The 21,909-nt window shown below is 48.5% G+C and overlaps 1 protein-coding gene across 3 annotated transcripts in view; it reads right to left on the bottom strand.

Moving 5' to 3' along the window:
* Octalpha2R (alpha2-adrenergic-like octopamine receptor) overlaps nucleotides 1-21,909 on the bottom strand; it is a 743,760-nt gene that overhangs the window by 690,066 nt on the left and 31,785 nt on the right. For 2 of the 3 annotated variants that reach the window (XR_011893885.1, XM_055074062.2), the window contains exon 2: nucleotides 6,259-6,284. The exons of the other annotated variant lie outside the window; for it this stretch is intronic. The gene's annotated coding sequence lies outside the window, so the exon portion shown is untranslated. The remainder of the gene's footprint in view (nucleotides 1-6,258; nucleotides 6,285-21,909) is intronic. 3 annotated transcript variants of the gene reach the window in all.

The following is a 21,909-nucleotide window of genomic DNA, read 5'->3' as shown; positions in this document are numbered from 1 at the left end:
GAGCTACGGCAAAGAGCGCAGCGGGGAACGTGAGAGTGAAGAAGAATCGAGGAAGAAACGAAAGAGAGTTCTCGGGCCAAAATGAGGGTCGCTTCCCAGCGGTGCGCATAGGACAAAGTAGGCCGCGCGACTCGCCGTTCCCGCACGCAACCCGAGCCCCGGTGCAGCACCGCTCTCAGAATTTAATCTCGCGGCTGAACACAGCTCCTTAACTGTTCTCCAGTTCAAAAGCTCATTGCTGCCAGCGCCGCTCCTTTGCGTCGGCGAGCGAGCGAACGAGAATGGCTGGGGGGGACTCTAGAGAGGCAGCGCCGACTGAACGCTGCACCCCCCCCCCCCCTCCCCTAATGCAGAACTGGCGTGCGACGAGGGAAGGGGATTATAGCGGTTGTGAAGATTATAATGGATTATAGTGGAAAAGCTAGTCGGCGATGATGATAACGACAGTAATAATACTGGTACTCGGCGAGAGAGAGAGACAAAAAGCTCAGAGGATGCCACGCCGCGCGGCAGTAAGAGGAACGCGTGAGGAGTCAGTCTTGCTAGAAGTGTAAAGAGAGAAAAAAAAATGAGCTAAAATAAAAAAGTTAGGCAGTCTGGGAGTGAGCGGAAGGCGACGGAATATGGAAAGAAGAAAGAGTGGTTCTTGCATAATAAGAATTGAAAAAAAAATATATATATATAGAAAGAAAAAAAAACGTTCGTAGAAGGCACTCCACTCCCTCTGCACGTTGGCGCTTTTCCCATCACCTTTCCGGCGTTATCGCGCGTCGGCATGCAAACCGGAGCGTATATATGCGCTCTTTGGTTCGAAATGCCGAGAAAATTTTTCTTCCTTCTGCGTCTCTGCTCTTCCCGTAGTAGTGCGCTCATCGCCTGCTTTCGACGTAGCTGCGCCTCCATCTGTCTACTTTGCTCTTTTTTCTTGCGATCTATTCCTATCTGTCCCTATAGTTGTCCTGTATTGTGCCATGTAGTCGATTCTTCTATTTCGCATAGCGTGGGACAGGAAATGGGACTACAGAGACCTCGAAAAAATTTGCAAAGAACAGTTCCCAGAGTTTGTCATTGCATGCCGGCAGGCATAAGTTGGAGCGTTTAGATGTTTGGCCAATCGGCCGTGGTTATGCATACCTGATCCGGGGCAAAGAAAAAGAAAGAAGAAAAAAATTTACACGCGATAAGAATAGTTGTTATTAGAGAAAATGAAAGGAAAGGAAGGAGAGATGCTCGCACTTTTCTGCTGGCTCTTTAAGAGTTCTGGAGGCGTAAAACAAAGTAATTTTTGTAACGTTACTTAAAAACTTTAAAAACTTTCTGTAGTTTGCAGCGACAGCCAGGAATGAAAAAAGCGAAAAAGCAAGCGAGCTGATGAGAAGGCCGGCTTGTAGCTTTTGCACATTTGGCAGAGGGTGCTAGAGAGGCGAGGCCCAAAAGCTCAGGGTCGAGTTCGTATCGTTGAGAGTCATTCACTTCTAAGTGCTGTTCTAGATGCGTCGCCTCAACTATCTAAATAATAACAATAATATTAAAGAAACGATGAGACACGGTTGCTTTCTTGTGGTAGGTCGCGTCGACGGACTGAATGAATCTGGGATTTTCTATATATTGAGTAAATGCATTGCGGAATATTCAGCCTGAAAGTGCACTACTCTCGGGACCCCTGGGGCTATAAATAACGTTAATGCAGGAGAGGCGGAGTTTGTATGTTTCTTGCGCAGAGACGTTGGGCTGAATTTCGTAGGAGATCGCGCTAGCGCGAAGTTATAGTGAGAGCACTTCTGCCATTCCTGTTTTCTCATGTGCCGGTATCTAAAGAAACAGTGACAGCGACGTGGAAGGAGAGGTCGTAATTCAAGACGTGCAGGTTCCACCTCCTGCTATGGGATTCTTTGTGGGACGGGATGCACTATGGAATTCGGGAGCGATCGCGTGACCACCCATGCAGTCACGCAAGCCAAAGGGAGCTGGGCCGCTCCAACGGCGGCCTCTTCGCCGTCGCATTAAGTATCGTGCACTACAGCTTGGAGATAGGGGGAGCCACACTCTACGTGACAGGCTAAAAATAAAAATAAATAAACAACACAACAGGAATGCAGAAGTTAGTTCTCTTGAAAAGCAACGAAGGTGCTGGGGTGGTGTGGCTGCAGATGTTTTCAATTTATCAGGCTAAGTGGTTTTCTTTTTTTTTTTCGCGCATTCGTTCTGCATTACCATAATATATTACGCCACTGCCAGAAAGCGCGATTACCGGGAGGATAGAGTGAAGTCCAGACTAGGACGGGAGCACACCAGTGCTCAGAGAGTAGGAGATAAAGAATGCGACGAGCGAATATTTTAAAACAGCGGCGAGCGAAGTAAAACAAACGGGACGTTAAAGCGACGCTAGTTTGACAGCGAGTGAACGGTCTTCCCGTAGCGGATCCTCGATGAAGTGGTGAGTAGGAACCGACATGCAAGTTGCTGATGAGTGCGATCGCTGCAACGGCTATAACATCGAGGCGTCAACTTTGCCTTACGTTCGGTGGCCGCCTGCGTAGAGGCAAGGGCAGGGTAATAAGGAATTTCTAGAGGAAGAAAAAACGACTGCGGAGGGACGGGGAAACGGCCAGGCGAGGGTGCGAGCGACGAGAATCTCGCGGCACGCGAGCGCACGGCTGTGTACATTCACAATGCCCGCGGCGCCCTGAGCGCTGGCGGGCGCGCGCCTCACTGCCTGCCATAGCAGTTCCAGCACGTACGGATATGTAAATGACTCCAGGCCCTCAGGGTGCATGCGGTGCTCCACGCGTACTGCTGCAGTCCCCGACTTGCCACGAGGGAAAGAACGTGAGGGAGGAGAGGGGGGATATAGAAATTGAATTTTAAAGTAAGAACGGATGATTTCGATTCGCTAGCTTCGCGATATTTTTCTTCCTTTTTATGTTCTTTCTTATACCAGAGTTTGCCATCTCTTTATAGATTGTCTCCATTTTTCCGAATTTTTAGGAACCATTTCTTAAAGAACACAGGCTGTCAGCCCACGACATTGTGAAGACGAGGAAAGAAGGAAAGTTTTCGGACTCAGAACGAACACAAACACGGAAGTTCAAATAACCATATAAAGAAAAACAATTTGTGGCTAACAGAAGCACAATGACGCCCACAAACACGCGCGCATAAAAAAAAAGAGATAGGTTGCTTCTGTAGTTATTCTTGCCTCGGCCGCTGCCTCTTTCGAACAGAGAGGGTCACACTTCCGGCATTTCTTATCCCCGGAGAGTCTGCAGCCCACTGGCTGCATGCTCCTCCGCCGTTTCTCTTTGGAGTTAGAGCTCTCGGGAGAACTGGGTGGAGAAAAGGCGTCGACGGGCGCGGAAGGCATCTCCCCGTTTTAAAGACTTCCTCCGGCTGCCTTTGTTTCTGAGCATTGCCGCGCATAAAGTATGCGTGAGCGCCACGAACGACTTCCCCCGCCACCCTCGAGCTACTTACGTTTTTTGGCCGAGTGTGTGCCACAGTCGACACGCTCCTAAGCCTCTTCGTGGCCTGTGGGTAACGTATCGCCTTCATCGCCGATACAATGGACGTTAAGTTGAAAATTATGCCGAGCCGCGTAGCCAATGAATATCCGGCCCCGCTTCCGTCATACCGGGTCGCAGTCGACTGGAATGCAGAAGAAGCGACTCGCGTCCGGGTCATTCGAATCGTGTTCAAAGAAAGACGCGCGTCGTTTTTTTTTTTTTTTTTTTTTTCATCAGGCGCGTCAGCTCGTACTTTACGGAGCGTTTAAAACACCCGGATTCTAGCCTGACCACTTTAAACCGGATTGCCAGTATTTTTTTCTTGTTTGTTTCACAGTTCGCATTAATAAACAAAAATATTTGGTGTCATACGCCTGTCGAAACAAGGTGTAGACGTACGTAGACGGCGGTGGGGAGCTTGACGTCAGAAGAGTATCTAAAATTTGTACATCATTCTGGGTTTGCCTTCCAAAAGCAGTTAAACAACCCCCTCCCCCCCCCCCCCCCCCATCCCTGCAGGTTCGTAGACTCAATTCATCCATCGGGGCCCGCTGCACTCGGCCAATCGCCATATTACAACATTCTCTTTTTAATCAAAGTTAAACATTCGGCAGATAACTGCCTGGTTGGGGACAATTGAAAAAGAAGAGAAGGAAAACTCCCACAAGGTTCTTTTTTTTAAATCCTGACATTTTGGAGCCCAACTGGCTCCTTCTTCAGGGGTGAGATGGCGGGAAGCGTAACAGTTCCTAGATGCGTTTTTGGCGCTTTGACAGGTGGGCGGACACGCGCGCAGACACTGTTTGTAGACCTTGAGAGTAAACGGCGGGAATTATACCTGGCGAACGATTGATGGTACCCGACGTTTCCTGGATGTGCCAGGATTCCAAAAGTAGCCGCCGGCGGTGGTTTTCTCTCTACAAGATGGCAGTGACTTCGGGGCTAATCTGGTGATCAAAAAGCTCGTGGTGTTCTGCCACAGCACTGCGTTTTCTGTTTAACTGGCGAAGTTGATTCTGGTGATGAAGAATTTTTTTCGGGAAGTTTTTAGCCTCGCCAATGTACGATGGACTCGCTGCGGTTGCTTAGTGCTTATGGTGTTCGGCTACTAAGCACGAGGTCGGGGGATCGAATCCTGGCCACGGCGGCCGTATTTTGATGGGGGCGAACTGCATAAACGCTCGTGTACCGTGCATTTGGCGCACGTTAAAGAACCCCTACGCGATCAAAATTGGTCCGGTCTCCCCCACTACGCCATGCCATTAATCAGATGTTGATTATGGCGCGTAAAACTCCCGAGTTTTTTTTTAAAATTTATGATGCGGGGCATTCCATTCAAATAGTATTGTACACTATGCCATGTGCCTTTTCAACAGGAACGCGGTCTTTTGGACAAGCGAGGAGGCTACCGACTGTAGTGAGAGGCTAGTGAGCGACGCCAACCACTGGCTAACGGGCTAACGGTTCACTGACGCCTTGAAGGAGTGGCATCAAGATACGATGCCGTTTCGTGGGCACTGTGCTGGTCGAGTCAGAAGAGCCATGTAAGAGGACTTCGTCTAGACATGCTGAAACGCGGTCAGCGTGATTCCACTCATAACAGACAGTAATTAAGCCGAACATAACTGGAAAGAACGCAATATGTAAGCGCTTACTATCGTAAGGTACATAAAGAGTCTCGCTCTCTCCAACACTGTCCAACAGTGAGTGGACCGATGGCCACCGCACGACGCAAAGGTGGTCATCGTTCCCGGGAGGTCTAGGCTTATGCGGAATAAATAACGAGTTTTTTTAACGGAATCGAAGTTAAATGGTAACTTCAAGGCATTTTAAATTGTGCCAACTCCGTAGTCACTTTAGAGACTGTAGAGATTGCCCAGTTGGTGAGATTGCCCGGTCTCTGTTGCCTGCCAGCGCATGACGCAAGTGCGAGATGACACAAAAAGACCGTTAGTTTATAGACTTGGAAAATTTCAGGACGTGGATGGAGAAACTTTACGGCTACGCCAGCATAATCACAAATCTTCTTGCTTGACCTCATTCAAGTTTGTCACTCTGGATTAAGTGGTTAACCGGAAAACATTCCTGCTTTTTTTGAAGAGCTATTCTCTGTTTTATTGTTACGGAGCAATCATAGGCTTTGTACAGCTCGCACCTGACGACACCCGTTCTTCGTACACATGGGAGAACGTTAGTACCAAAGAACAGTATCACTCCGCCGAAATTTCTTATTCTTCTCCAGCCCCTTTTAGCCGCGACATACAGCAACATCAATATCGAGGGTATAACTTGCGCTAACGTTCTCTATTAAGGAAAGGCCACAATTTAGTGATCACCACTGATAAGTTGCCTCGATCAAGACCACATGTTTTGCTACGTGGAATATGCACTAGAACCGAAGCGTAGAGCCTCGTTAACTGCGCCGAGCAGACTCCTGGGAGGAAACGCACTTACAGGCCATTGAGCGCCTCATACGGTTCATTAGCTTTACTTCAGAAGGCACCACTCAAGCGTTACGCCTTAAACACCTCGCCCTAGGCAATCCAATGTTCGTCGTAGAGCATTGTCTTTTTTTTTCCTTCTGCTTTTGCTCGAGCTTGCGCATGATGGTACGGGGGTCACTTTTCATACATGTGTGCGCGACACGGACAACAGCTCCAGCTTTTATATAAGGATACTATGTATTACTAAGAAACAAGAGCTAAGCCTTAGAGGGCGAGAAAGAAGAATAAAGAGAAAAGGCAGAGGGGCTAACCTGATCGCGATGTCCGGTTTGCTACCCTGCGCAGGAGGAGGGGGAAAAGGAGGATAAAGAAGAAGACAAAGAGAGAATACAGTAACATCAGGGAGAGCACTACACATGGACAAAGAAGTTTTGGAGGTCACTGATATTGTGGACAAATACTAGGATATCTGGTTAATATGGCATTGTATGCATATGGAATGCATATATGTTAGACACTGAATTCACTTTTCTATGTTGTGACATTTTGTGTATGTGCACTGTACCTGTAAATATTGTGACATTTCTTCTGTATTTCTCTATGGTGAAGAAAACCCGCCGTGATTGCTTAGCGGCGATGGCGTTGCGCTGCTAAGCACGAGATCGCGGGAACGAATCCTGGCCACGGCGGCAGCATTTTGATGGGTGGTAAAATGCAACAACGCCCCGTGTACCATGCACTGGGTGCAAGTTAAGGAACTCCAGGGAGTCGAAACAAACCCGGAGTCCCCACTACGGTGTGCCTCAAAATCATATCGTGGTTTCGACACGTAAAACCCCCAATTTACTTTTATGATGAAATTTTGGGCTGCGACGATTTATTGAAGCGCATTGTATAATCTTCCTGTGTTACCACTTTTTCTCGCGTGACATTTCGTGCAACTCTTATATACGTATAGTGTTTCTCGCCTTTGCATATATACAGTAAGGTCATTTTAAGCAGTATGCTTAATACCCTTCACAACGACCCTTCATCCCGCTACCGAGGGTGGAACAGGTGCCTGTTCCGCCAGTGTTCCTGACACATGGGAGTTGTTTATGTCACCTATAGTGCATTAGTCCGCAACAGAGAAAGAAAAAAGAGGGTTTAAAGTAAGCTTAATTTGAGCAAGGCCAACCCCATCAACTTCAGCCGGAGGCGGCCTCCCTTTCTTCCAAAACTCTTGCTTTAGTTGGGTGATTCAGCATGGTTGTTCATGTGCGCTGCTTATTGACTTGTGCTCGGTAAACGTGTAAGATCTGGCCACTTTTCCTTACTTTTCTGGTGTGTTCGCTACTTCTATGAGCACCGTAGACCAGGCGTCGCCTGCCACCTGGATGTGCGATGATGTAGTACATGCGCGCGTCATGATAGGAAAACAACCAACGAACGCTTCTGATGTATGTCGTCTCTGTTTCTCTTCTTGACAGGAAGAAGGATACAGAAAGCGAATGCCGTACCTGCAACTCGGAGACAACGCAAACTCTCTCGACGGCGATCGCACCATAGGCCACAGAATCGGGGAGAATCACGCCACGCTAGCGCGCACATAATGGCGCGTGCTCTCGTTCCCGCATCACTGCGCGCAACTGCGCCATGGCAGCAAGTTTCGAGCGAGGGCTAAATGGCAGCGAACTATGAAGACACGGGATCTCCTTAAGTAAAAAGGAGATCTCAGCAAATCTAACAAGCTGCACGAGGAAATGGCACAGAAAAAATGCAACGAGCTGCGCCGGGTGCCGGGTTTAACGGTCAGTGGTATAATTCACGACTAGGAGTCGACTGCGAGACCAGCTGGCCAGAATAGCTATGGCTGTGCGTACAAAACAGGCGCGTGCCTCCAGGCATTTGCACTACTCTCACTTTCTCCACAGTGAGGCGTATGAGGCTATCGAACACCATGAAGCTCTACAGAGCGTAAATATTCCGGCACGCCCGCTTTGTGTTCGACGATGGTGCTCTTTTTAACGACGTCTCCCTTAGAAAAAAAGACAAGAGCAAGAATCAGAAGTGATGGTTATTGTAGTACAAAAATATTTTAATGCTTATTTATTGTGGAGTCGATATTAAATGTTGCCACGGCGAAAAAAGCTTCTGCGAAAACGACTCCCAATGACCTGATGGCTTCCTGGTGCTTGCAGCTGCACCGTGCCCGTCTTGTAGTCAGCAGCAGTTATTTTTCTATTACACTCTGAGGAAATTATTCTATCGCGCGTTCATCTTTCTTTTTTTTTCGCGCATGTTCGAATGCCTACAAGACAGACGCCAATATAAGAAGTAAGATTGACTGCCACGCAGTACTCTATTTCCGCCCCCTGCTTCTGCTCTCGAGCCATCATGGGTAAACGTTTTCAACAGTTCCAGATGTGAGAGATGGTTTTAAACAATATTACAATACAGTCTTCCGAGTCGGGTCGCTTTTTTCGCTTTCCGTAGCTTGACGTTAAGCACCAAGAAGGCTTTCTTCCTTGCTTTGTTTTCTTCCTTCTTTCTTTCTTTTTGATGGTGAATACATCATCAGAAAGGCCATTAAAAATACATTGCTCGGTAGATTTTTCGGGTAGCCGCCTTTAAAACGGCTCGCATACGATGATTTTACTGTATCTTCTGGAGGGTGGAGGAGAACAAAAAGCAACATAATTCCAGACATAGCTGTGCCCTTTTACTTGCGAGAGAAAATCATAGGCTTTACCAAGGTCTGAAGTATGTGCACCTTGCTATGACATGTTCATGAACGTGCACTTGAAGCGGCCAATCGATCGAAAAGAACATATGCGTCAGCGCCATTGTGGGCAACAGTGAACTGGATTCGTGATCGAAAGTGCTCTCAGTCACAGCTTCATGCGACGATGCTTTAGTTGTTTTTAGATTCGATTCGATTCGTGTGTGCGCGCGTGTGTGTGCGCGTGCGCGTGCGTGTGTGCGTGCGCGTGTGCGCGTGCGTGTGCGTGTGCGTACGTGTGCGCGTGTGTGTGCGCGTGCGTGTGCGTGTGCGTACGTGTGCGCGTGTGTGTGCGCGTGCGTGTGTGCGTGTGTGCGTGCGCGTGTGCGCGTGCGTGTGCGTGCGCGTGCGCGCGTGCGTGTGCGTGCGCGTGTGCGTGCGTGTGTGCGCGTGCGTGCGTGTGTGCGCGTGCGTGCGTGTGTGCGTGCGCGTGCGTGCGTGCGTGCGCGTGCGTGTGTGCGTGCGCGTGCGTGCGTGCGTGCGCGTGCGTGCGTGCGTGAGTCCGTGCGTGCGTGCGTGAGTGCGTGCGTGCGTGCGTGCGTGAGTGCGTGAGTGCGTGCGTGAGTGCGTGAGTGCGTGCGTGAGTGCGTGAGTGCGTGCGTGCGTGCGTGCGTGAGTGCGTGAGTGCGTGCGTGAGTGCGTGAGTGCGTGCGTGAGTGCGTGAGTGCGTGCGTTGTTTCGAGCAATACTATATAGACGATAAATGGTGTTTGCCATCCAAGGCAAGATGACAACTCGCGTCCTCGAATATACGCGTAGAGAAGGGAATTTTGCACTTATCGCGCGCACCCTCTTTTAACAACAGAATAAAGAGTCAGTGCCCGACATTTCCGACATCAACTGCGTCACAATGTTGTAGAATAAAGTCGCTAAAAAAGTCATCCATCTAAAGGGTAGATGTATCCGAGGAAGCTTTTCTCGGATGCCATAGAACAACTGCCAGTTCTTCGGCCCTTCTGTCCTCTCTTTCTGAGTAACCGCCAACAGGTGAAGCTTGCTTGTTTACTTCGCGTCACTCGCACGACCTCCTCCGCTGCTCAAAACAAGGCTCTGCACAAACACACGCGCGCCACCCAGACGTATCAAGCGCCAGCATCTACGGTGATACGTGCTCGCCCTCCGGCCGTGGAGGAGCCACCGTTATTATAACCTGCAACGTCGAGCCGCTCCCCGGCTGCCACCGTTGCCGGCCGGGCGGTTCTTTTACTCGGCGAAGCCTGTCACATCCGCGCGTGATGGCTGCGTTTAGCGTTCGCGCATGTACTTGCGTTGTTGCTGTGTTTGTTGACTTCCCCTGGCCTGCCACTCCCTTGCCTTCTTCCACCCGAGTCGCACTCCGCACACCAAAGGCAGGCTGGTCAGCGCCGCTCTTACCACGCGGCCGGCATCATTAGCGACAGAGATTTGTGCAGAGGAGCCCGGATTTGCGCTAATCCACTCGGAGCGGACGTTTTGTCATCCCCAGCAGCACCGCATTCCCCTCCATCCCTTTTCATCTTCCGTAGCCATGCAGTTTCTCCCTATGAGACACCCTTACCCGGGTGCCTGGGGAAACGGTTTGCTGTGGTTTGACGAGAGGGGCACGAAGCGAACCACTTCCGTCCGGTTCGCCTTGTTACCGCGTCTATATGTGGCAAGCAGCCTCGCAGTTTTTTTTTTGAAACAAATGGAGAGATCGAAACGTTTCTTTTGGTGCAAGAATTGCGTGTGATATGTTGAATACCATTTTTATTATTTCTATAGCCTAATGAATGGCGTACATCGCCAAGTTTTTCAAGTCGTACAACCAATTAGATGGGCTAACAATTATTCTTATTGGCAGGTTGTTACAATACATTTTGCAGCCGACTTCAGATTTTGCCGTATGCGACATCAAGAAATGTATGAACCCATCGTGCCAGTGCGTAAAGCGTGAGCTGCATAGTGGTGCGGTATACGCTATAAAGAATAAGATCACTTTTTGTAAGTTGAAAAATGAAACGAGCACAGAACAAAATAATTGTCGGCTGAGACCCGCAAGAAGTCCAAACCATAGCTGCAAAACGCAAGAGCAGTAGTGGGCTCGGCGATGACAACACCGCGGATGACGACAGTGACACAACGAGGGCAAATATGCTGCAACAGACAGGGATGACGATGATGAAAGCATGACAATAATAACGGCACGGAGGACGGTGCGACGATTTTCCCGTCGTGGACACGGGATCCAATTGTAGGTGCTTCTTTTGTCGATGAAACATGATAATGATAAACATTGTGATGGTAGAAGTGGTATTTCTCTGAAAGCTATCAATCGGACCTTTTGCAGCTACCACAATAGAAGAGGATGCTACATTCTTCATCTGACATTTAGGCTTAAGGAATGTTCGGTTGGACCATGCAGTAGGCATAGATAACGGAGCGATCATAGCTCAATCTCTGCTACTATGTAGTCTTCTTTTGTTTCGTTTTGTTCAGTGATAGCATAAGTACGCTTGAAATTGAGAGGCCCCTGAAGACAACGCGAATTTCAGACGGCGCACATGAATGGAAAAAGTACTTCTTGCCAAGGCCTAAAGTCCATTTTTGGCGACACATAATGATCGCAAAGCACCCAGTATCAGATCTGAAAGCAAGAATGTAATTAATAATTTTAGGCTATGATTCGCGCACGGAGTTCGCCCACTAGACTTTAATATATATGGTCAATGAAGTAGTTTAGTGAAATATAGGGGGTAACAACGAAGAAGTGGCTCTTCTGTGAAACCCCCTTTTCTACTGCTCTTACTTTACGAGTATTAAAGCGAAGAGTATTAAAGGTTTACTAACCTCGTAGAGCCGAGTTTCGCCGTCGCCACGAATTTGACCTTCATTTGACCGCAGCTACACCGTAGCCTTGGCAACGCATCACGTGACTCCGTGCACCAAGCTCTGCCGCCACCGCCGCCGGCTTGGCGCATGCGCGCTCCGCAGCTGGCTCGCCGCCTGACCACGTGGTTCGCAGCGCGTCTGGCTAAAAGGAGCGCCGCGCTCGCCTAGTCAGTGTGAGTTTGGCCATGAATGAGGGCGAGGCCGGGCCGTTTTCTCTGAGCGTTCAAAGGGAGGCTTCGAGCCGTCGTCGCCAAGCGGCGTCTGACCACTCCGCGGGTATCGCCCAGCAAACTGCTTCACTGGACATAATCCGGAATGCAACAGGCGTTGCATCGTCGAGGTCAATGTAGCGACCGCGTTCGCGCCCTGTCCGTTCGCGCTTCGACGCTGCGCATGTTCTCGGCGTCTCTGCCTGTCTAGCACTTGCAGTTTGCCTGTGGGACAACAGGCGTCGCACCGTCGAACGATGCGCGTCTACCCAAGCCTAACCACAGTCATGTCTAGCCACCGGCCTAGGCAGAGCCGTCATACCTGGCTTAACGATGATTGTATACCTGTAAGTACAATATTTACAGCTAAATTAGAGGTAATCGAAGTGAAATTAAGACCTAAAGGAACACTAAAGGTTAATATTAAGTTAACGTGGACTGTTGAAATACCATCCCAGAAACCTCGAAACGCGTGTTTCATGCGAAGAAGAGACTTATTTAAAGAGCAAATGCGTTCTGAAGCGCCCGCGTACCTCTAGCGCAGTTCAAATCACCCGCCCGCCGATCGAAGAGTGGTGACGTCATGGTCTCATGGTGACGTTGCACCGTCGGTAAATAAAACGGCACCCGCAGACGGCGCTACGGCTTTTCTGCGCAAAACGCAAACGCGCGGCCAGAAACAGAGCCAAGACAGAGCCGACAGCAGCGCGAAAGCGGAACTATGGTGGCTAGCGAAAGGGGAAGCGCGCGACGATAAGCTGGTTCTTTATTTTATGACGCCAACTTAGACGCTCGTAGCAATGGACGACCCTGACGACGACACATTGACTCGCGATGCTGGGCTCGACTTCAGCGATTTAAGCACTGATGAACGTGACCTGCTGCTGAGGGCTCGCGCTGGCGGCGTCGTTGCGTACTACTACGACGGCAACTGTATGTCATGGCTGTACATATTCACACATTTGTAGCTTTTCCTTCATGAAAAACAAATGCCGCACTCACCGCCCCGACTTCGACCTGCAATTGTTCTTGCACTTCGGAGAATGCAGGCAAGACAGACGGAACAGCGCTACGGGAAAGCATTGCTTTGAAAGGAACTCCACACCACTTCAGTGAGTCGGCGTTGAACTCGTAATCCTCTGGACGAAAGTGCAGCGAGCACACTATGCGATTTTTCGACTCTTTGCCAACACGCTGTGGCAGAGGTACGGCACTTAACCACTTCGAACGGAGAGGTTCACTCGTTGGCACACAGTGATAAGTAACGTTGGATTCGCCGCTGCAACTGCTCTTGGCCAAGTTCCACGGACCGTTCGCGCATCCCACGACATCACATGGACGTGGCATTCTCGCTGCTTGTTCCAAATGCAAGTTTTGCGAGCCAGCAGAACCAGCGCAGCACGACGCGATAACGAAACGACTGAAACTCCAAAGCGCGCGCGGCGCAGAGTCGAGCGAAAACGAAACCTTTCGACCACCCATACTACTAAAGGGTAACGTCAAAATGTTATTTTTTCTTAGAATGGAACAGAAGTATACAAGTAGCATTTTCTTCCGTCTTATAACCTAATGAAATTATCTTTTTAATACGAGTAGTTGAGTACTAGTGAGAAATTATGATGAGGAGTGCCTTCGCCATCGGGCTAGTACTGGAATGCCGCTGGGGGGTCTCAAATCGTGTCATGCATTTACCTCAATTTCTCGGTTACTAAAGCTCTGTTCGCGATTATATTGACGCCTTAGACGTTCTAGAGCATTGCTTTATCACTTTAACTTGACTTCATAATAACCTTTAGTGTCTCTTTAACCAGGCTCAACCAAGCTTTCGCTTTGCATATCTAGGGTTAGCTGAGCTAAGGCGCAGCCATTTTTTTTTTTTTTTGCGTGTTTGCGGGAAGCACCGCTCCCGATACCTTCGGCCATGTAAATGGAATCAGGTAGGCGTCCGGGCAAGACAGACGTAACAGCGTCAAGCGCTCCGAGGAAGCGCAACCACCTCATGAGCGACACAGGCAGCGAGGACACGATGCTGTACTACTATGCTTCTCAAGAAGATGCGTCGTATGACGGTGGCTACTTGACAGTTGTCGGGTAAAAAGGAAAGAGGAGAATCGTCGCTGTTTCCTCGTCATCATCAAGGACGACGGCGATGGCAAAGAACAATGACACGGCTCATACCATCCTCTTCTTGCCCGAGACGCCGACCGACGACTTGAATCCACTAAACAGGCAAGCCATATCTGTCACACTGGAGGCTCTGGTTCCGAGTGAGATTACGGATGTGAGAATTAACACCCTTAAGAATATCCTCGCAGTCGATGTCAAGAATAGAGCAGCGCTGGATATCTTGTGCATAGTCAAAGTGCTGGGCACGATAAATGTTCTCAACATAATACCACAGGACAGCAATACTTTATCAGGATTCATTTATGATGTCGATGAGTCAATCAACGACAAGGACCGGCGAATTTTGATTAAGCCCGCCACAGCGGATGTAACTATTATTTAAATCCATTGTCTTGGAGAATCACGTTGTGCGAAGACAACTTTCAAGGGAGGAAGCTTGCCGTCACACGTGAAAGTTCGATTTTGTCGTCATTCAGTGCGACCTTTCGTTCCGAGGCCACTTCAGTGCCGTAATTGTTTGAAGATCGGCAATGTCAGCGGTATATGCCGAAATTCGACCGTGTACCCAAAATTCTCTGAGCAGCACAGCGCTCATGCTTGCCAAGCGACTGACTTCAAATGTAACAATTGCTCTGGTCCCAATGAAGCATCATCGAAGGCCTGTTTGAGACACAAGAGAGCTCAATGTCCTCAAACAAATGGTGAGAGACGCTTCGACGCACAGAGTGGCCACCGCCAAAGTACGACGGTGTCGTATCGCCCACAGACGATCTTCGTCCGCTATGAATACTGATACCGTCGTAAGAAAGACGCCACTTCCTGCAGCTGGTGCTTCAAGGGTGATCAACCTCACTGACAACCTGGTGTCTGATGACGCAGTGTATACGTCTACTTCTATAGCCTGGCCTGCACTGCCGGCAATAAATCTTTCAGTAGAACAAAGACCGACGGTTGACTACCGACGCACCAATGACGGCACAGATCGGGTGCAAGGTCAAGACAAGCAAGTAATCGAAATAATCAAGTCTCTAATGCGAGTCATTCGCGTGAAGATAAATGACATGCAGACGTCATCTGCTCGGGGTGCAGTGCAAGTGCTGGACGGTCTAGATCCGGTTCTTGCGAGCCTCGAATAGCAAGCACAATGGCTCTATCGCCTCAGCCCTTCGTCAGACAATTCAAGCAAGCGTTCATTATGCAATGGAGTGCCCGTATACTGAAATCTTGTATTGCTTATTTCCGCCTATACGTTTTCGCCAATCGATTCCCCATTATTGTTGTCTATGAACCGAACCTACAGAAACCTGTTCGGCTCTAAGGATATGAACCTTATGTGTCACTGACTCGTAACTACATTAACAAAGTGATCAGTTACATGCGGTGCGAACTGACTTCTGTTGTTGATCCAGTACGGCCTCATGGCAGTAAGCAAAATGTCTATTTGACCGTGAAAAAACAAACTTGCGTTTACTCTATTGGACGCTTACCTTTCTCCATGAAGTCGTTTCGATAGACAGAGACTGAGTGACATTTTAAAAACGACTCCTGGTCCATGCATTTTTGTTGGGGGCTTTAACACACATTGGGGAAATGTCGAGGTAAATTCGAAAGAAAAAAACTGTTTTCTTTTTGTCTGCGACCATGAACTTTACTGTTTAAACGATGACAGTCCTACGTTTCTGCGCGGCCAGACGTACAGCAGTTGTTTAGACTTATCTTTTGTCTCGCGGTGCCTTCACTCGCTGCGTCTATTGGTTCGCTGGTATAGAAACTCATGGAATGGACAACATTCCTAGCTACCTGAAGTTAAATGGGCTAAGCAAATGGATTTCATCAAATTTTCAACAAACGATTGATTGTTACGTGTTTAGATCACTTATGGAAGACTCATGCCACAAATGCTTTTCGTCCGCACTGAAAATTCAGATCGCCAAGGCTATGCAGGATGCTATGGGTTCATTTCGGTCATTAGAGAAATACGAATTTTGAGGCGGAAATACGGAGCCTCCGTGCAATCCGCTGGCGAGCGTAGTGACGGTACAGGCGGACTAAATCGGTTTACGACCTTAGAGAGGCCAAATCCATTCAAAATAAAATTCAGCGTCGCATTACTGCACTGCAAATACAACGCTGGAAATCTTTTTGTGAGTCCGATGATCCCCGTAGACCTCCGTCGGTTGTCTGGAGGACAGTCTATGGACTACGAACAGCTCCTAAACAGCGCGGTCCATTTAAATATCTAGCCCTCCATCAAGGACACCGAGAAGTCGACGTAGCTGAAGATTACTGTGCAAGGATCGCGGGCCCAACGTTCCAGCCTTGCACACCTATTCTTATTGCCCTCCCCTCTCCCCTTGATCACGGTATCTTCGTATGGACGCTCCTTTCTGTATCGAAAAACTGGAGGCCACACTCGCTGGGTGTAGGCGATCTTCGTCACCAGGACCCGATGGTATCACATACTCTGCGCTTGCAAACCTTAGTCAAAAGCCATGGACTTGCACTTCTTGGCCTATACAACACATCATGGTGTGACGGCTTGGTCCCTACGACGTGAAAATCCAATCGCCTTGTTCCACTTCTCAAGCCTGGCAAATATCTATTAGAATTGTCATCTTACCATCCAATAGCACTGGCGTCGTCAAGGGAATGAAGAGAAGATCCTTACACGGCTAGAACGGTACTTCGCATTTTACAACGTCCATCCAGAGGTAATGGCTGGCTTTTGACATGGACGCTCGTCAATAGACAGCGTTATTGATCTTGTAACGTATGTACATTACCAGAAACACTTGAAACGAATTTCGGCAGCCTTATTCCTCGACGTTACAGGTGCCTACGACAATGTAGATCATCATGCGTTTCTGGACGCCTTAGATGCTGCAGGAATTGGCGGACACGTCTTTCGCTGGATACGCAGCTATTTGAATGGAAAATCTTTCTCTATTTCGACTGAAGACGGGCCAACGCTGTCGCCTACTCAGCCCTACCCTTTAAAACCTGGTGCTCGATGGTCTCGTCGATTCGTTAGGGCATACCGTGCAGCTCTCTGTATATGCAGACAACATTTGCATATGGGCTTCAGGAGTGACACGTGTCCAAGTGTGCGCACGACTTCAAAAGGCTAACATACCTATGAACATACTGAAGAACATACCTAAGAAGGCAAGGCCTCAGCGTTCACCACAGATGTGTGCACTCGTCACTTTTACTCGCAAAGCGATGGCCTCGTATGCTTTGCGGATCAATGACCAAAATGTATCACACAGACGAACGCACCGATTTCTTGGTGTCATCATTGATACTGACTTATCTTGGAGCCCTCACGTTTTGTACATGACAAAATATTTGGCTGCCATTGTGGACCTTCTCGCGTTTCTCGGCGGGAAGTCCTGGGGCGCAACTCTACAACCAATGTTGTAACTATATAAGGGAATATTTTTGGGCTTCCAGCGGTACAGCTTACCTGTACTAGGAAATACTTACGCTACAAATATCCGCAGACTCCAGAGTGTGCAAGCCCAAACACTCAGAACATGTCTTGGTCTCTCATAAATTACTTCATCGATTGCGACAGTGGCCATCGCCAGAGACGCTCCTTTGACAGTCTACATTGCTACAGATGTCCCGAGAGCCCACATCCATCTTACTCGGATTCCCTAACCCCATCTTGCTTGCTAGCCAGCAAAGAGGCCACATTCTACATTTGCCAAAAGTATTGTAAGGCATCAGTCCAACTTGCCTTCGAAATTCACGCCTACTACACGATTATCAGGCCCATTGTGGTGTCAGCACCTGCCACAAGTGCAATTTACGATTCCGGACACCAGAAACAAAGCTGCAGTGATGTTGCAAGCTTTGAAGCAAGCAACTTTGAAACACATTTACAACTTACACAGGTCCGGACAACATGCGTACACAGATGGGTCAGCAAAGCTCAACAGCTCTCCTGCTGTCATCATCCTGGCAAAATCTGAAGAAATCAGGTTGAAGACTTCATGTGTTACCACATCGGCGAGTGCGTAGCCCACGGAACTCCGTGCTGTACTTGATTTAATTAATCAGGAATTACCACAACGGACAGTCTTTAGTGATTCTAAGGCAGCCCTTCAGTGCATAGAATGCCCGATGCGCCACAGACAGAATGAAAACTGCCGTCAGAAATTCGACAGATACATCATCGTAGCCATGATAATCTTTCAATGGCTTCAAGGACATTGCAACATCAACGGGAATAACCGCGCAGACGAAGCCATCCGATCTGCACATGAAAATGGCCTAGCTGTCTTGGTTCCGCTTTCTCGAACAGACGCTGCGGCTAGGCTGCGATTGATGTCCCATGAACGTACTTTGCCCCCGCGAGTTTTTCACCATGTGTCCTTTGCGTTCGTTGTGTCCGGACATACGCATGCATCTACCGCCTAGGTTAACACGACGCGAACAGACCATGCTGTACCGTCTTGGGCTAGGCGTTGCATTTACAAACTCATATGTTTTCCTTATTGGAATGGCCAGCAGCCCCACGTGCGACACATGCAGCCGAGATGAGACACTCATTATCTGTGTCTGCCCACGGTATAGTGGCCGGAGAGAAATGATGTGCAAAGTGCTGGACCAATTGGACAATCGTCCACTATCAGAACTGAAAGCTTTAGGTCAGCGCTCCCAAAGAACATTCGCGCTGGAGGCCTTATTAGCGTTACTAAGGTTCCTGCGGCCTACGGGGCTTCACGATAGACTTTAATAGGCTGCTGAGCACGAGGTCGCGGGATCGAATCCCGTCCACGGCGACCGCATTTCGATGGGAGCGAAATGCGAATACACCCGTGTACTTAGTTTTAGGTGCACGGTAAAGAACCCCAGGTGGTCGAAATTTCCGGAGTCCTCCACTACGGCGTGCCTCATAATCAGAAAGTGGTTTTGGCACGTAAAACCCCATAATCTAACGATAGACTTTACGAACGCTGCCCCCTATCACCCCATAGTGTACGCGGCTTATTTGTGCTCGTCTCTCTTTCTCTTTCTCTATCTCCCCATTCCACTCTCTTTCACTTATTATCCCCCTTAACCCTTCCCCCGTACAGGGTAGCCAACCGGAACTACCCCTGGTTAAACTCCCTGCCTTTCTATGCATCATTTCTCTCTCTCTTAATGAAGTATGTTCGTAAAGAATCGAGAAGTGACAAAGCGTGAGGCGCGCGAATATGCGCCGTTCTAGATTCTTTCCTTCTATTGAAAACTTGTCCTCCATCAATTCTTGACCATGCATTTAACTGATCGTTAGAATTTGTCTGTTCTCTCTTTTCTTTGCGTGACCCATTTCAGTGTCGCCTTTTTCATTGATTTATTCTTAACTTTCCTGATACTAAAGCTTACATAGGTATTAAATTAGAAACAACTTAAACACAGAAAAAGAGGAAGGCGGCGCCAATGACGACAACCTGAACGGAAATGACTGCGAGGAAATCAAAGGAATCCTTGCGAAGAGCAACAAAAAAGAAAATATAGATGAAGTTAGTAGCAAGCAGCGCGAACACAAGGAATCGATCACAAAAGTAGAGACGCTGAGAATAAAAAAAAGAAAGAAGAAGAAAATATGACGCATAAAAGCCCGTTTTCTTCCCCGATGATCTGTTGATTCTGGCTGCAGTTTGGTTTCTACCTTGCAGAGGGATACCAACTGATTTGAGTGAAGAACTAAAATAAAAAGAGAAGGAAGAAAGAGAAAGAAAATCAATTCCACTAGAAATGCGCAACGAAGCATCGACGTCATATACGACCATCCACCGATGGCGACGAATAGGGAAAGGTCACCCCTCTGTAACAATACTCGAAGGTAGGCAACAAGACGAAAATCCGTGTACTGTGATACATAAAAAAAAGAAAGAAAGAAAACGAGACCGAAAGTGTAAGCCAGAAGAGGGCCATGGAGAAAGTCACGGTAGAAAAGAGGCGGTGGTCGCCGACTGAGCGCGAATCGTACTTAATCGAGATTTAATCAAAGATCCGTATGGCTGGAGCGGAAGCGAGAAACGAAAGTGTAGCAAAGGAGAAGCAAAATGGCACCACGGGACGACGAAGGAGAAAGCGATCGGGAAGGAAAGAAATAGAGATGATGGGAAAGATAAGAGGGACAACCGACGTGAGTCGGTGGCATTAGGGAGCAGAAAATCCGAGACAGAGAGAACGTTAATATCGGCAACCCTTAACCGGCGGAATGGCGCCATCGGCCACGGCCACGTCACTTAAAACGGATTGCGACACCAAATTCCTCTTTGGTCCCTCCAGTCAGAAGACGGCTTCGTCTCGTATACTAGACTTTCTCTTTTCGTACCGGGCAATCTGCCCACCAACCGCCCAGACGTCTACGGCCCGTTCCATCTGTCGTTCTTATTTTTCTTGGCCTTGTTTCGCTTTGTGGACGCATCCTGAGCCCTCTAACGACTGTCGCCGAGCCCTCGCGTCATAAGACTCTGGAAATCCCTCCCACGTTGTGACGTGCGCAGGCACCTAGACTTCGATTTATTGTTTTGCGTCCTTGGTGGTCCACGCTATCTGAGCATTGCCACTTGCCGCGCTGCTTGAACGCTGCGGGGCGCAAAACAAAGAAAGCGATGCGTATATGTGCCATCCTCTCGTCACCACGAAAGGTATACGTATGTATGCCATTATGTTGGCAAAGAGTGAAGAAAGAAAGAAAGAAAGAAAGAAAGAAAGAAAGGAAGAAAGGGAGACTTGCTGGATGAGGCAAATCGAACAAGGCGAGAAGCAATAAGAGCAAATATAACGTTGTGCAAATGGCGATGAAGACGGCAATGAGACAGGAGGGACGCCCCAAGAACACCGGAAGCGGAAGTGAGCAACCCAAGTAACTGAGAGCGGGGACAACTCGTTGAATTCGCTGTTGCGTTTTCTCATTTTTCCTTTCCTTTTCTTTCTTGTCTTTTTTTTATTCGTATCAAAGAAAAAAATATCAAGCGAGCATCTACACTTCATATATTCAGAGGCGGTTGTGTCGTCCAGACGGCTCATATCGAGTTGGCGGCGACGAAGTCGTTTTTGACGACACCATAGACACCATCTTCGTCGGTTAAGCGAATGCAATCGCCGAGCGCACAGCTGCCGCAGGAGCGAGTGACAGGCGCCCGAGTGACACGTGTTGTCACTAAACAATGGACCAGCAGGACGCTCGCGCACGGAAAAAGCGATAAAGAAAGAAGCAAAAGAAAAGCAACGCAGTGACTTCTACTGCACCAGCATAAAAGAAGATTAGTTCGAGCAACTACATTACGAGCCGCGAAACACATTGGAAATCGATGCATCGGTCCAGCGCCAGAATGAGTGACGCCCGGCGGCACGTGGATCATTTTCTCCTAATGCTTTGTCACTTTCTCCCGCTGTCTTCCGCGTCGCTTGAGGTCGTGCGAAGAGAAAGGGAGAATCCAAGGACAGCGCGAGGCGGAAATAGATGTACGTAGAAAACAGCGTGAGTAATGATTAAGCCAGAATCAAAGGATTATAAAATAACGAAAAGAAAGAAGTCGTGTGCAGAATAGACGTAAAACAAAATTTTTCTTTTTCCACTGTTGGCATGCTGTGTCAATTTCGAACGGATCCACTTTCACTGAAGCAGAGGCGAGTCGCTAATGAAACATTGTTGTCACGTCCCGATCAGCTCGCACATCACGGATTATGTACGTATCTATTGCAAGCAACAGCATGTATCAAAGTGGCGCTTCAGTGAGAATGACTAGACAATTTGACGTCGTGCAATACGTGTGCGTTGTAACAGCGCTAATTTTGTTGCCGCGTTCCTGAGCTCGGCCTTGCCTTCTCCAATTATCTGCCTTCCCTTTTCCCTGCACTATAGGGTACAGACACGCTGGAAGCATTTGTGTTTTACACGTTTCCAGTATTCGCGGTCGACGTCGGAAAACAGGTATACCGCTTACACATGGCCAATATAGAAATCGTGAGTGTTATTACGGATAATGTGATTTCACAGGAAGACACGT

This window comes from Dermacentor andersoni, chromosome 4 (assembly GCF_023375885.2).
Source record: "Dermacentor andersoni chromosome 4, qqDerAnde1_hic_scaffold, whole genome shotgun sequence".
Classification (NCBI taxonomy): domain Eukaryota; kingdom Metazoa; phylum Arthropoda; class Arachnida; order Ixodida; family Ixodidae; genus Dermacentor; species Dermacentor andersoni.
Note: the sequence above shows the minus strand (reverse complement) of the source record. Positions and strands in the feature narration are given on the sequence as shown.